At 38.9% G+C, this 14,712-nt stretch overlaps 1 protein-coding gene across 2 annotated transcripts in view; it reads left to right on the top strand.

The window, feature by feature from the left end:
• FBXL7 (F-box and leucine rich repeat protein 7) overlaps positions 1–14,712 on the top strand; it is a 341,960-nt gene that overhangs the window by 98,062 nt on the left and 229,186 nt on the right. The gene's annotated exons all lie outside the window — the stretch shown is intronic.

Here is a 14,712-nt window from a genome sequence, read left to right as displayed (position 1 = left end):
TGCATTAATAATGGTGGTGTTCTTCTCTGTGTTTGTCTTCTCTTTGGTTATTGTTTGGCTGCGTGAGTTTCAAGTAGCACAGGTTCCCTTCCCTGGGTAAATTATCCCCAGGCTGAAACATACATACCTTTTATAATGGGTTATAGCCTCTTGTGTTTAATGCCTTAGCGTTGTTTTGCTCACATTGTACGGCAAGCAGATCGGGGTGTTCTCCTCTGTGCAGTGAAGCACCAGGTAGCAATCCAATTTTCATTTTCTGCCTGTTAATTCAAATGTGGGCATTAGATCATTCTCAAAATTCAGTTAAGGTAATGTGCAAATCAGGTAAATTGATTCCAAACATTCACCTTTGAGGTTTTCATTCTTTGAAGCCAGAGAGGAAATCAATTTAATGTATTCATGGCCCTCTGCACTCAGAAAGCTGTGTTTTGTAAGATTATTACCTTTTTCCACCATTATTTTAGTCACTTTTGTCATAGTCCTTTGTCTAATTTGAGTGGCTGTGAAAATAGAAAGTTAAAAGTGCATTAAAGATCCCCTCTGTGCTTCCCTATCCTGATTTAAGTTCTCTTGATGTTTTATTCTCCTTTTCAAAAAGAGAAAATACAAAAGTATATGCGCTGTATTTAAAGGGTTAGGGGAAGGGACTGTGGGATTTAATGCATTTAAAAAGTCTGCTTTTTATGTTTCAAAAAATACACTATAGAGATGTAAAATTGTTATCTTATTCTGCTTTTCCTTCAAACGATTTCTTTGGTGCAGGCCCAGCCAATGCTCTGTACATTTCTGTCACCCTGTGGGTGAGATCAGGAGAGGAAAAATGGGAAAATGTTGTGTTCCCATGAAACAGGATTTTTAGCTACTGGCCTAAGTTACTATGAAATTTTTTACAATTTGTAAGTCAAAAAACCCTATCCCTGCAAAAGATGCTCTCCATATTTTTGTATATCTGAAAACCTATACAAGAATTGATTTTCTATTTGTATGAATTGTTTACTGTTGTTAGTCAATGAAATTGTAAAACCATTAATAATAAATTTGGTATTAGTTACATCAGAATGTGTTTCAGAGATGTTTGCTGCGTAATTGGGCTGAGAATCCTGGGTTTGCATGATGGGAGCACAGTCGCGAAGGCTGTCTCAGTGCACAGACGACAGAGTCATGGTCCACCTTGCGGACGAGCTATTGGGGTATCACATCCTCCAGCCTCCACAGAGCAAATTTCCTTGACGGCAGGCACATTTCCTCCTATTGAAAAATATGTCTATGCAAAATGCTGGCAAAGAAACAGACGGTGTACTTTGATTTCTTACAGATGCTACAGAGGAGTAAACCTAAAAATGCTTCTCTGATTCACTCCCCGCTGTTTTCTAGAACTATGTTTAACTTTTGATGTTAAGAAAATATTGAGTGAGTGGTGTACTTGTGGAAGCTATTTAATTATGGTTATTTTCTTCAGTTCCTTGATCCTCTTACGATTTTCCACCTCTGAATTCATCAATATCATCTGCAGGAGGCAAGGACGCATAGGCAGCATCCCCAGCTTCAAGGTCTGAGTGATATTGATTTCTAAGAATGGTATCTATTGTGAAGGATGCTATTCAATTTTCCTGTACCCTTTGAATACTGTGCCCATACCTGTAATAGCTGAGTCGGAAGCATCGCATCGTGCAGTGGTGTGGAACATCTCCCAGACTCCACAAGATGGCTAATGGCACAAGCTTTGTTTCTTACCAGGGAAGGTGTAGGTAACTGCTCTGCGCAATATATGTTGGCACATACAATGAGGATGTGGGAGCTGAGGGAAGGGGGTGGCACTCACAGAGCCTTTGCTGAACCTGGGGCTGCTGGTAGGAATGGAGATTAACTGTAAACAGACACGAAGGATCTTATTGGGAAGACGACAGTGTTCTAAAATTGGATTGTGGTGATAGTTGCCAACTCAGAAAGTTTACTGAAAATCATTGAATTGTATGCATGAGAAAGAGTGTTAGGGGAGCTGCTGCTTCTGCAGGACCTTCAGACTTGTACCCAAATCATCATAAACTATACTTTGCAAATGCTGCTGCCCTTTGGAATGAGGTCATGAGCAACAGCAAGATGACCTGTTAAGAGGGTGAGTACAAAGTGCAGGGCTGCCATCTGAAAGACTCCCTGAGATACTCTGACTTTGGGGCCAGAACTAGCCTGGCAGCCAGAGTAATGAGTCTTGGGATTAGTGTTTATAGCCCTGTGCGTGGTACCTACTCAGAGTTGACTTATCATAGTACATATCTGAAAACATGAGAGATTATAGATCCACAGGTTCTCCAAACATTTTTTTAGCTTTTCCTGGATAACATCTAACCTTGGCTCATATTTTAAGTATTCTAGCACCCAGCCGTAGTGGTTGAGGCATCCCATTCAGTCACTCTAGCACAAGGGTGTCAAAGTCATTTTCACCAGGGGCCACATTGGCATTGTGGTTGCCTCAAAGGGTCAAATGTAATTTTCGGACTGTGTAAATGTAACTACTCCTCAACTAAGGGCAAGGAGCTCGGTGCTGCTGGGTAGAAACAAGGTGCCGGGCTGGATGAAACAAGGAGGAGGCCGGATTCGGCCCGCGGGCCTTGTGTCTGCCACCTGTGCTCTAGCAAGTCTGTTTCTTTCCTAAGGACTCGTGTCCCTGCTGTCTATCCAGTGTTCCAACTAACCCACTTGAGGTCATAAAGCTGTTTCCCTAGGATGGTGGGCACAGATGGTGATACAATTTGGTTTTATTTTTAGTTTTTAAAATATTTTATTTATTTATTTTTAGAGAGAGGGGAAGAGAGGAGGAAAGAGAGGGAGAGAAACACCAGTGTGTCGTTTCCTTTCACGTGCCCCCTACTGGGGACCTGGCCCGCAACTCTGGCATATGCCCTGACTGGGAATCGAACCAGTGACCTTTTGGCTTACAGGCCAACACTCAATCCACTGAGCCACAGCAGCCAAGGCACAATTTGGTTTTAATACAAGAGAGAATGGCATTTTTGACCCGATAATAGTGTTCTGGTCCAAAGTTTCATGCACAAATTCTGCATATCCTAATTTCGTGACTCTAAAACCATACCCCTTTTAAAGGAATTGGTAGCCTGTGGTGCTTTGTCCCTAATAAGTGGCACAGGCTTTCTTGTGACTGTTTAAGTTCCTGGTATCCTGACACTATAGGGGGCATGGGTTTAAATGTGGAAAGTTGTAAACTTTCCATTTTTCCAGGCAGAATCTCCATTCCAACATCATAAGCCGCAGCATAATTCTTTACAGTTGTGTTAGTATTGTTTTCCTTCCCCCTTTTTTTTCAGTCATATTTATCCACACAGCGTTCTCTCTTGTACTGGAAAGAATGGGCTTTGACCTTCAGCTCTGAAAGTCACATCCAGCCCATGGCTGGAACTGAGAACACAACAGCCAGCCTTGAGCAGGAGCAGCTGGGTTGGGTTAAATTATGACAACTCTTCCTAGAGACAGTGAGCTGTGCCTGGACTTCTCTCACGGAAGAGAGGGTGTGTGGATGTGGCTTTAAAGGCAGCATCCCAGCAACTCAGTCTTCTCTCCAGCTGGAGGAAGGTGAAGCGGTTATTTCAAAGACAAACTGTAATTGGCTAATGAAAAGTCAGCTTCGTCCAGTTGCTCTTTAGCCATATTCAAGTTCAGATATTGAATTCAATGACGACATAGTTTATAGATGTGATGGCTGAGTATAAAGGTTGCTTATCAAGACAACCATAGAATCATAGGGTTTTTAGAGCTACAAAAAGACTATTTTCTGATCTAATATAGTTATTGTGCAAAGAAATACATGTGACACAGAGAAACAAAAACATTTGCTCAAGATGATACATCTAAAAAATCGTCAAGCAGGAATTTGACATTGGAGTGTTCTGGTGAAAGATGGTCAAATCAGGAAAAAGCACAGCCTTTAAAAGAGTGGTTCCCTTCTGAGCATGAAACTGGTTAATTCTCCTTTGTCCACCTGATTTCTAACTGTCTTTTTGACCTGTTTACGGAGCTGGGGCAGGCTGTTCTGAAACGTTTGAGAAAGATTGTTGAGCCCAAGGAGATCAGTTGTTCCAATGGGAACTACTTCTTTAATGGTAAAAGGATCTTAACCTACTTGAGTAGATTAGCTTCTTAGCTAGAGATGGAAAAACTACTTTGAAGACAGCTCATGGTTTTAAAATACCTTTCCATAGATTCACTTAATAGTACTTTGTGAAATTGCCCATTTAATTAACTCCTTGAAAGGAGTTCATTTAAAAATATTCCATTTGACCCATGTGAAATGAGTTGATTTGTGAAAAATATGTGGGAATATGCTTTTCATGGGAGCTAAAATCACCAGTTTATTTATATAGTCATGGGTTCTCATGTTTTCAGTGCCCAAATTAGAGCAATTTTAAATAGACTTATTTGGAAAATGCTTAGCCATCTGGCTTTGTTTTTATTCTCTTTGTCTTCCTGGCATCATCTTCTTTCTATTTCTTAAGTGTACTCTTCAGACAAAATTCACAGGAGTCACTCGGGAAGAAAAGGATGATGCTTTTAACTCAAGGTGTATTCCGTTTTCCAAAAAGCCTCTTTGACTGTTCAACAAATTCAACTTTTTTCTGAGTGCGTTATTTCATGCTCTTATAAAAGCATTATCGCATTTGACTTTGTTTCAGCCATCCTCACACTTTTTTTGAGATGCAGATATAAAAGTTTCCATTCGGCACACGACAACAAGAAGACTCAGAAAGAATCAGGGTGACCCAAAGTCATATGAACTTAGCAAGGAGCAAAGATAGGCTATGAGCTGTGATTTCTAAGATTAATTTTTAATGCTTGCCTTATAAATAGCATGCAAGTCTACTGAGAATTTTATACTAATTATTTTTATAAGTTTATATAAAAGTATATCTTGAAAATACTTAGAGAAGTTCCTTTTCAAATGCCAACTCATAATTGTGTCTAGATTTCCAACAGTATATACAAGCATACACTTTCATGACCTATGCATAGTTTATAAATTGACTTTTAATCCTTAGTTATCAAAAGCAAAAGTCAATATTCCAAGCTGGTTTTATGTTGGGGGTTAGTTTTGGAGGTACCATAACAGTGTCCTTAACACACGACACCAGATAGACTTGGGGTTTGAAATTGATATGTAAGTTAATCATAATGTAGGGTCTGTAGTGTATGTAATACAAGAGTACTGCATGGTTGCATTGCTTGTTTCCTTTTAAAACCGAGCCAGGGAATTATTCTTTAATTTGAAATGTACACAAGTGGAAGATGGCAATCTCAGAGCATGAGCCTTGGACGACTGGTGTGTACCTGGAACCAGTCTATTACAATCAGACGTTCTATGTGTGATGCAAAAGAAGATAGAGTGAAAACAGATAACACAGGAAAGGGAAACAAAAACAAAGAACTGGGAAAAGAAAATGACATTAAAGAAGTATCTTTTAAAATACTTATAAAATGACACCTATTTTAATTGGAAATTTGGGTGGGGCACCTCAGGGGAGAGAGAGATTCTAAGATATGAAATATAGTGTTAGGAGCCTTTAGTCTTCGCATGAGGAGGGGGATGACTGATTGATGTAAAGACTTGCTTTGCCTTTAAAAATTAACATGTAAACTTTAAACTATTGCTGAACATTTCAGGATCTTTGAGGAAAACTTTTGAGAGGCTTTAGCTGAAGCTGAATGTGTTTTGGTAATTAGCAACTCATCCTTGGTCACCAAGCTTCTTTTGTTGTTTAAGCTACTGCCTAGTTGCAAGTTAGGTGATTTTTGAAAAATGGCACCAGTTACATCTGGTGGTTTGAACATGTTACAGATGCAGTCTACCCAGTTTAGTAAAGAAGTCGAAGTTGCATCTGATGATTAGTTGAAGCAGTGGAAAGTTTATCAGCTCAGTATCCACAAAATTGTTATATAAGCCTACAAATATACAATAAAATCCTGAATACCCCCTTAGACTCAAGAACTAAGTTTAGTTTCTTGAGGGAATTACCTTCCAAAATGAACCATCCAGAATGGCAAAAATTTTATTTAATATGCTCAGAAGGAGATTCAGTTAAGGACGTCTTAAAGTATTACTTGAGATACCTAGAATCTCTCAGTGTCTTTATGTATAGCTGGGAGAGAGAAAAAAGTTGGCGCTTTAATATTCTAATCTCATGGCCAAATTACTCTGTCTATTTCTCTCACCTACATTTTGCCATTTGCCAAAAAGCATTCAATAAATAAAATATTCCAGCGATAGGCATTCTGATTCATGCCAGTACTGCTAAGTCTGTTCGTAATGAAGGCTTAGATTATTCCTAAGATTTCTTATTGAGACCTTTAGTAATTTAATTCAATGGGAATGGATTAAGGGATGTAATCCAGGTTCAAATACGTGTTTGGCACTTACAGGGTACACAGTGTGTCACTCACAGACCGGCAGCCCAGAAAATGATGCCGACTTCCACTTGTGTTTTCTCTTCCTGGAAGAATTTTCAGAACTGCCTTTGGGTTTACTCGAACGGATTTAGGTGGAACATCCACCCTGTAGTTTCTGAGTCCCCATCCTTGCCTCTTGTCTTAAACAAGCATCCTTCATGCTATAATGCTGTTTGTGATTTGGTTCCCTATGGGATTTGATTTTAGGGCAGAATCTACTGCTTCCAGAACTTTAGTAATTGCTGGGGGATGTAACTATTTATAAAACAGCTAAACAGTAATAGTAATTTGGTATGAAACTGCATCCCAGCAAGTGCTGTTATTGGAGAGGAAGAAGGATAAGCCTGAAGCAGGGGAGTTGGGATAGGCCTCCTGGCAGCCTTGGACTTGGCATTTTGCTGTGTGAGTAGAAGGTGGAAGGGTGGAGAGGATATTGTGTGATGTGTAAGGATATGAGGAGTTTGGAAAAAGTCATCTGGGTTCACATGGGGGACAGTGAAGGCTTTTAAACAGACCCCCTCTCACCTGCCGGAGACATTGAATAGGTTTACAAGTGCTTTGAACATCCAGTTTTCACCCAACCATGTAGTATAAAGCGGCTGCGCAGTCTTTGCACTAGGTTTTCAGTGGACCACACGAAGTTGGAGACGTCAGTGACAAATAGCCATCACTCTATGACACTCGGCACTCCTCCACCTTTCTCTGGGCCCTTTGGAAGGATTTACACTAGCGGGAAGGCTTCTGAACTCATCTAAGGCAAAGGGGGCATGTGGAGGGGATTGTGTAGCTGTGTTTTAGAATAAATGTCCTGATACTGGAAATATTTGACCTTTACAGTCTCGGACACAGTCTGACCTTAAAAATCAGGTTAACATGTCTGTTTACTTCCTCTTTGACTAGGAAATAGCTCGCTGAGGATAAACTAACTTCCTCAGGAAGTCCTCACTTCCCAAGGCTGTGGGGCTAATTAACAAGTAATAGGAGAAAAACACTTTAGTTGTAAAGCACGTCCCTCTACGTCCCATATATTTACTAAGCATAGCAAATCCACATTATGGAGGGAATAGTGTACAAGTAACTTAGGCATTATTTGTCATCATTAAGAGACGAGTGAAGGATTGTTCTAAGAATAGTCCGTAGGAAGCAGATAGTAATGCAGTTACTTGTGAATGGAATTGGGAGGATTTCTACTGTCTAATGGGGACTGCCCTCCAGGGTGGGGTGAGCAGTCTGTGCACTGAAGGGCACTTGTTCTTACAAGTATCTGCATGTGTTTTGAGTTTTTAGACGTGGGCTTTAGAAAAACAGATTTCTCTCCACAGTAGAGAGATTCTGGGCTGCAAAGGAAGGAGAGTCAGGGGGTACCCAGGAGACTGAAGGGGGACATGGTTGGGAAGATGGGGGGTGGTAGAGCTGAAGAGATGTTTCAACATCGTGGGGAGTAGAGCTCCTAAGGTGACACCTTCCTGCGTCCCCTAAAATCTTTAGTCAATCTTTCCTAAACTCACAAAATGCTTGGCAGGGGTGCATTTCCTGTGGAAGTCACTGAAGGGCTGGATTTCAAGACTTCACTTGCCTTTTTTTGTCATCACCCAACTTAAAAAGATACAACAAAAGCAAGCTTCTGAGCAATTTGTCAATTAACATTCCCCTACAATTACAGTTAACACAGATTTAAGCATTCTATGATGCTTATATTTTATTGTATATAACAGTATTCTATATAACTTAAATTAACTTAGTATTTATATTAACTTTTCTCTTTTGAGTCTAATTACAAACATATTATTTAAATTATTAATAGTTACTCTTTTCTTTGATACTTGACTTTCACAACTTCTTCTCTGGAAAACCTTTAAGAATCTCCTTTGTCCTCCCAGCACAGACAGTCATGCTGTAAAACAATCCTTACTTTCTGACCACAAAAGAATGTTCCAGATCCACTCAATTTTTTTTTCTGCCCGAGGCACAAAATCAGTCATGCCCAAAGAGTCTGGGACCTTTTAGTGGAGAAATGTCTTCAAGACATAAATCTTGGAATCAAGCAAAGGGTTCCTGTTGAGGGCTGGCTTTTAGTGATGTTAGAGATGGAGAAAAATGCATTTTTAAGGAACCAGTACACACTGATTTTATCAATTTACGGTATCATATATTATAAATTCTTGTACTTTAATTATATTCTTATAGTATGAGGTTTCATTTGCCAGTAAGAGTTTCAATTATTCAGCAACAAAAGGTGTGACTTCTGTAGGGCCTTCCCCATCAGGCCCCCAAATGCTCCCAGACATGCATCATCTGCAGTAGAGACAAGTCATAGGCTACAGCTCCATCGTGGTATCTACCGTGTAAGAGTTTTGTGCATGATTTCCGCTGAGACTTCCATTGTGTCATTTCTGCAATTGCTTGGACTTCTTTGAGGAAGGAACTGTGTTTTATCCAGGCTTGTATATCCAGTGGCCTTCACCATATATGATATATAATAAGCACTTGGTAACTGTTTATTGAATAAATGAATGGGTTCTTATTTGAGATTTTGAGAAGGAGTAGCCCTCTTGAGTTTTCCAACTGTAGTCATAAAGACTGTGATTCTTAAAAGCTCTGCAAAACCAAGGTAATATATCAGAAGCATAGTTCCTTTTCAGAAAAATAAAGAGGAATGCTATTATTAGGGAAACTGAAGTCACATTGTGGGAACAGTCCCATAAATTTACTTTTGGTTGCATTCTGTGTTAGGAAACAAATAACTTCTGTACGGAGAATAGATACATTGGAAGGAAGAGTTCTAGTTTCTATGTTTTCATTTGTGTTAATAATTTTATACAGAAAGAAGTTGTCTATGAATACTTACTCTATAAATAACCATTTTCTCTCAGAGAATTTTTTTGAGATCGCCAAAGGAGATAAACTTAGAAATTTAGAATTTTAGGCCTTTTCAGCCTCCGGGCCTTAATTTTAAGGGCAAAACAATAGTATTCTTTTCCCTGCACCTATTTAATTTTATCAAATCCTTTTTTAATCTCTTAACCTCAATGCATTGAATTGTTTCAATTCTTCATTTACTGATATCTTAAAGTACTAAATTAGAACCTGTGGTTCTTTAACTAATGAAATTGGAGAAGTAAGTTTCATTAAATTGGCACAAAATATGGCTGTCCAGCTAACAAACGTGTTTAGGTTCTTTTGGGTTCACTGGTTGTTATGAAGAAAATGTTAGAAAAAGTATTCCTAAAGGAGAAAATAATATCTTGTTAAGAAAGAAATTAACCTGGAACCAACCTTGACCTCAGCTTATCTCTTGCTAGCTACATGCTATTTCCTAAAAACTGGGGAACTATAAAGTTGTATGTTTTGCTTAGCTGGAGAAAGTTCATATGGTTGGTTTAGCTGGATTAGGGCTAGTCAACAGAGATTGGAAAAAAATTCATCCAATCTCAGAGATTTACAAAGAGTTAAGGTTTGGTTAAGGGATCCATTTGGAAGATGAAGTAAGACAGTGAACTGTTAATTTAAATGAGAGGAGGACAAAAGCTGTGAAAGAAAATTTTCTAATTTTTTTTTACTTTCTATTTATGTGTAATACAAGTTACGTAGCTTTAGTTTTCTTCTCTGTAAACTTGGAGTAATAATATTAATTTCATGTGTCATTGAGGATTGAATTTAAAAGATATATCTATATCTATATCTATATTTATATTATGAAGCCCTTGCATATTAGTTGGTTTAGTTTCATCAGCTTAATCACAGCCACTTTATGTAAGTTCCATATCCTACCTTCTTCTGGGACAGGAAGACTTTGTATGGAAAAGTCTCTCTTAAATGAATTCAACATAATTCCCGTGGAAACCCACTAAGATTTTAATTTGAAAACTGGACCAAATTCTACTTTCTTTACCTGGAAGAATAAATCTACCGTATGTGGACATGGAATTCAATTTAATTACATATGTATGACATTATGTATGTTGAATTACTTAAGTACATTGAACCCATTTGTTGAGTGAATCCATCTACATATGAGGATATCCAGAAAATTTTGGGAAATGAGTAATGAGAGTAACATTTTCTTGATGTCATAAAAATATATATTATAAATACTTAAGGAATATGGTAGGGTAGACTTCAGTGTAATGACTCAGAGGGCTCATGGTAGACTTAGTTACAAATGGGAATTCAGCGTATGAGAAGGATGGCCTTATGAATGGATAAGGGAGGTAAGCTTGGGAGATACATCCTAACACTAACAGGAAGATCAGCTTCTCATTTTAAAAAGGAACATGAGGACGGTAATGTGTTTCTGATGCCAAAGTAAAATTCTTGTTGGATGAAAGATTTAAGTGCTCTGATTAAATATGATGGATTTTTATATATATATTCTTGAGGTAGAAGAACCTTTCAAAGCATGAAAACAAAGGTGCCAGAAAGCTAAAGAAGTCCCCAGCACGTGCCCGCACAGCGCAAGCTCTGGCGGCTGGAAAGAGCTTTCCGTTGTCAAAAACGTGTGTCTTTCCATTTAGCAAAGTTCAACACAAGTTTCTTTTTTATTGCTCCGTTTCTTAGAGCTTTGATGTGTTAGTGTATGTTGTTAATCTTCAGATAGTATATTTTATTTCTCAAACAGCTGTTATTTTGCACAACCAGGAAATGCTAACATATGTGAATCGAAAGTCTTGACAAATGTGTACATACTTTGACCTAGAAGTTTCACAGTAGGAAATCACCTTAAAAACACAAATTTATTTGTAAATTTATGCTTCTTAATTTTCGTGTTATAAAAATGTTGGTAAAATATTGAGATAGTAGGATGTCAAAGCCCTATTTAGCTATTAAAAACATACAGTGTATTAGCAATTTTTAATGATGTGAGGAAATATTTATGAGAAATGCAGATTATTAAGCAGCATTTCCTAGGTGATCCCAATTGTGCATAGGATTATATCAGAAAAAGAAAATATTTGAGGGGATATATTTCAAGATGTTATCAACAATTATCACTGACTTACATAATTATAGATTTTTTCCCCGGTATTGTCCAACTTTCCTTGTTGTTACAAAACAATTTATAGAAAATTCAAGTTGGTTCTTATTTAAGGGATGAAAATGTCTCTTTGACTAATTGTCTTTGGAATTTTATTGAGTATAATATGACCCAAAATTCAACTATTGGATTTTTTCATTATTGGTTAAGATTTTTGAATAAAGATCCCCTTTGCTATTTCGCCTCCCGGGTACTCAGATATGTGCTCAGTACCATCTATGTGGTGGTCACTGGCTTACGTGATTTTTAAAAAAATAATTTATTTAAAGGACATTTCTTTTTCCAACACAATTTTTCTCCTTTATATTCATTTGCAAACTAAGGTTCCACTACATTGCATGTATTCTGATGTATTCTGTATTCATTTACTCAGTCATTTGCCGACTCATGATCTATTTACTGAAAGTATCATGCCTAGGGAATGGGGACTCCTTTGTGAGCCAAGTAGACACAGACCTGACTTTCTGGAACTTTTCATTTTGTAGGGACACAGATATTCTCTGATCTCAAAAATAAATTACACACTAAGAATATATCCTTCAATACATGCCTAGAAGTAAATATTTCAGCTGACGTCTGAATGATGAACAGGAATTAGCCAGGTAATTATTTAAGCAAACGTCTGTGTTTGGGGAAGTGTGATGGAGTGGGAAAGTTATATCCTGGTTGTCTATTACTGTATAACAAATTACCCTAAAATTGAGTGCCTTCATGTCCTGTTGATATGGTAACAAATTACTACTAACTTAGTGGCTTAATACAACACCAATCTCTTAACTTATAGTTCCGATGGTCAGAAGACCTACCTGAGTCTCGGAAAGCTGAAATCACGGTCTTGGCAGGGTCATGTTTCTTCCAAAGTCTCTAGGGGAGGATCCATTACTTGCATTTCCTGGCTTGATTCATGGTCTGATTCTTCATCTTCAAAGCCAGCAGCATAACATCTCCAAATCTGTCTCCCTTTGACTCCGCTCCTTCTGCTTTCCTTTTGTAAAGACCTTTGTAATTACTTTCAGCCCATTGGGATAATCCAGGAGAATCTCACATTTCAAAATCTTGAATGTAATCACATCCACAGAGTCCCTATTACCATGCAAATGAACATGGTCACTGATCTGGGGATCAGGACCTGGGCATCTTTGGGAAAGCCATTATTCTGCCTTTGACATTGAGTGACTTAACAGCTATTGTATCATATCTCACAATTTATTTTCAGTCAGAAATAGGGGCTTGACTGTATTTCTGTGGCTCCATGTGGAATGGACTGTGGACACAGGTAATATTCGGCTGGTGGATAAGATGGTCTACAGGTGTCCAACCTGAGGCCCATGGGCCACAGGCAGCCCGGGATGGCTGTGAATGCAGCCCAACCCAAAATCATAAATTTACTTAAAACAGTATGACATTATTTTGTGACTGTGTGTCACCTTGTATTTAATGTGTGCCTCAAGACTACTCCTCTTTTCTAGTGTGACCCAGAGACGCCGAACAGTTGAACACCTCTGATAGAAGGTCAACAGCGTGTGCCTGGTCCTAGCCTTGGATGGCTGGGCTGTCTATTGGAGACCCTGCACGTGACCCCTCTCACATGATGGTTTCAGAGTAATTAGACTCCTTATGTGGTTGCTGAGGTTGCTGAAGTTTCCAGGAAGAGTGTTTTAAGAGGCAGGAAGTGGAAGCTTCCAGTGTGTTGATGCCTGGCTTCAGATATTGGCACACCATCACATCTGCCTTGTTCTGTTAGTCACAAGAGTCACAGAACCACCCAGATTTGGGCATGGGGGCATCGACTCCAGCACTCTGTGGAATGAATGGTGATGTAGTTGCAGCTGTTTTGAACCTATGGGGTGGAGGAGTGTTGGTGCAGAATTCCACGATGAATGTGTGGGAAGACCCTGGACCTGGAGGGAGTTCGGGGCTTTTCTGAGCAATGTCCTGTGTATATTTGGAACAAGTAACAAAAGAGAGAACTGATGACTCTGGACTAGGAAGCAGGACAGTTCTTGTAGGAGCTTCTACCCCACATGTGTGTTATGGATTTATTCTAAGAGCAAGGAGGAGCCCTGAGCAGGGACAGACCTGCTCTGGATGCTGTGTGGCCATGGAATGGGCATTGAGGGAAGCCCACTGGAAGAAAGTCTGTTGTAGGCCAGGTGAGAAATAACAGTACTTGGGGTGGATATGGTTCTGACTCATTTTCAGGCAGATTTTTTTCTAGTAGTTTATGATACAGGAGTGATAATCAAAGTGTGGTCTGTGATAGTCTGTGAACTCTTTGTCTATATCAAGGTAAATGCAGAAGTCACAGGCCATCAGCACCCTGTATAACAATTTACCATGCTGTGACACCTGAAGAGGTGAGTGTGGACTTTTATGATGTGTGTTTTTGGTTTTTTAGCTTTTACTTTTTTCTATTTTGTTGCATTTTACAAAATATTCATACGAATTAGGAATTTGAAAAAATTTGGTTTTTTTCCCAACTCATAGACTGAGAAGCAGCCCTTCTAGAGAACAGTCTGTTACCTTAGCACATATCCTCACCTCCCTTGGGTGCCCTGGACTCTTCTTATAGAAAAGGAACTCTTACGTCTACACATGCTGGGTTCCTCAGACTGAACTAGAGGTCAGACTTGTTCCAGTTTGCTCAATTAATATGTGGTGGTTGAGGTCCTGAATATAGCCATTTTTTAGTTTATGCATTTAAAAATTTTTTAAATATATTTTATTGATTATGCCATTACAGTTGTTCTATTTCCCCCCTTCATTCCCCTCCACCCTGCACACCCCTCCCCCACCATTCCCCCCTTTAGTTTATGACCACGTGTCTCAAGTTCTTTAGATTCTATATTTCCCATACTATTCTTGCCCTCCCCCCATCTATTTTCTACCTACTGTCTATGCTACTTATTTTCTGTACCTTCTCCCCCCTTATCCTTCTCCTACTCCCCTGTTGCTAACCCTCCATGTGATCTTCATTTCTATGGTTCACTCCTGATCTAGCTGTCCTCTTAGTTTGCTTTTGTTTTAGTTGTGGTTGTTAATAACTGTGAGTTTGCTGTCCTTTCGCTGTTCATCTTTTTTATCTTCTTTTTCTTAGATAAGTCCCTTTAACATTTCATATAATAAGGGCTTGGTGATGATGAACTCCTTGAATTTGATCTTATCTGAGAAGCACTTTATCTGTCCTTCCATTCTAAATGAAAGCTTTGCTGGATAGAGCAATC

Source organism: Artibeus jamaicensis, unplaced genomic scaffold (genome assembly GCF_021234435.1).
Source record: "Artibeus jamaicensis isolate MK-2021 breed Jamaican fruit bat unplaced genomic scaffold, CSHL_Jam_final scaffold_369, whole genome shotgun sequence".
Classification (NCBI taxonomy): domain Eukaryota; kingdom Metazoa; phylum Chordata; class Mammalia; order Chiroptera; family Phyllostomidae; genus Artibeus; species Artibeus jamaicensis.
Note: the sequence above shows the minus strand (reverse complement) of the source record. Positions and strands in the feature narration are given on the sequence as shown.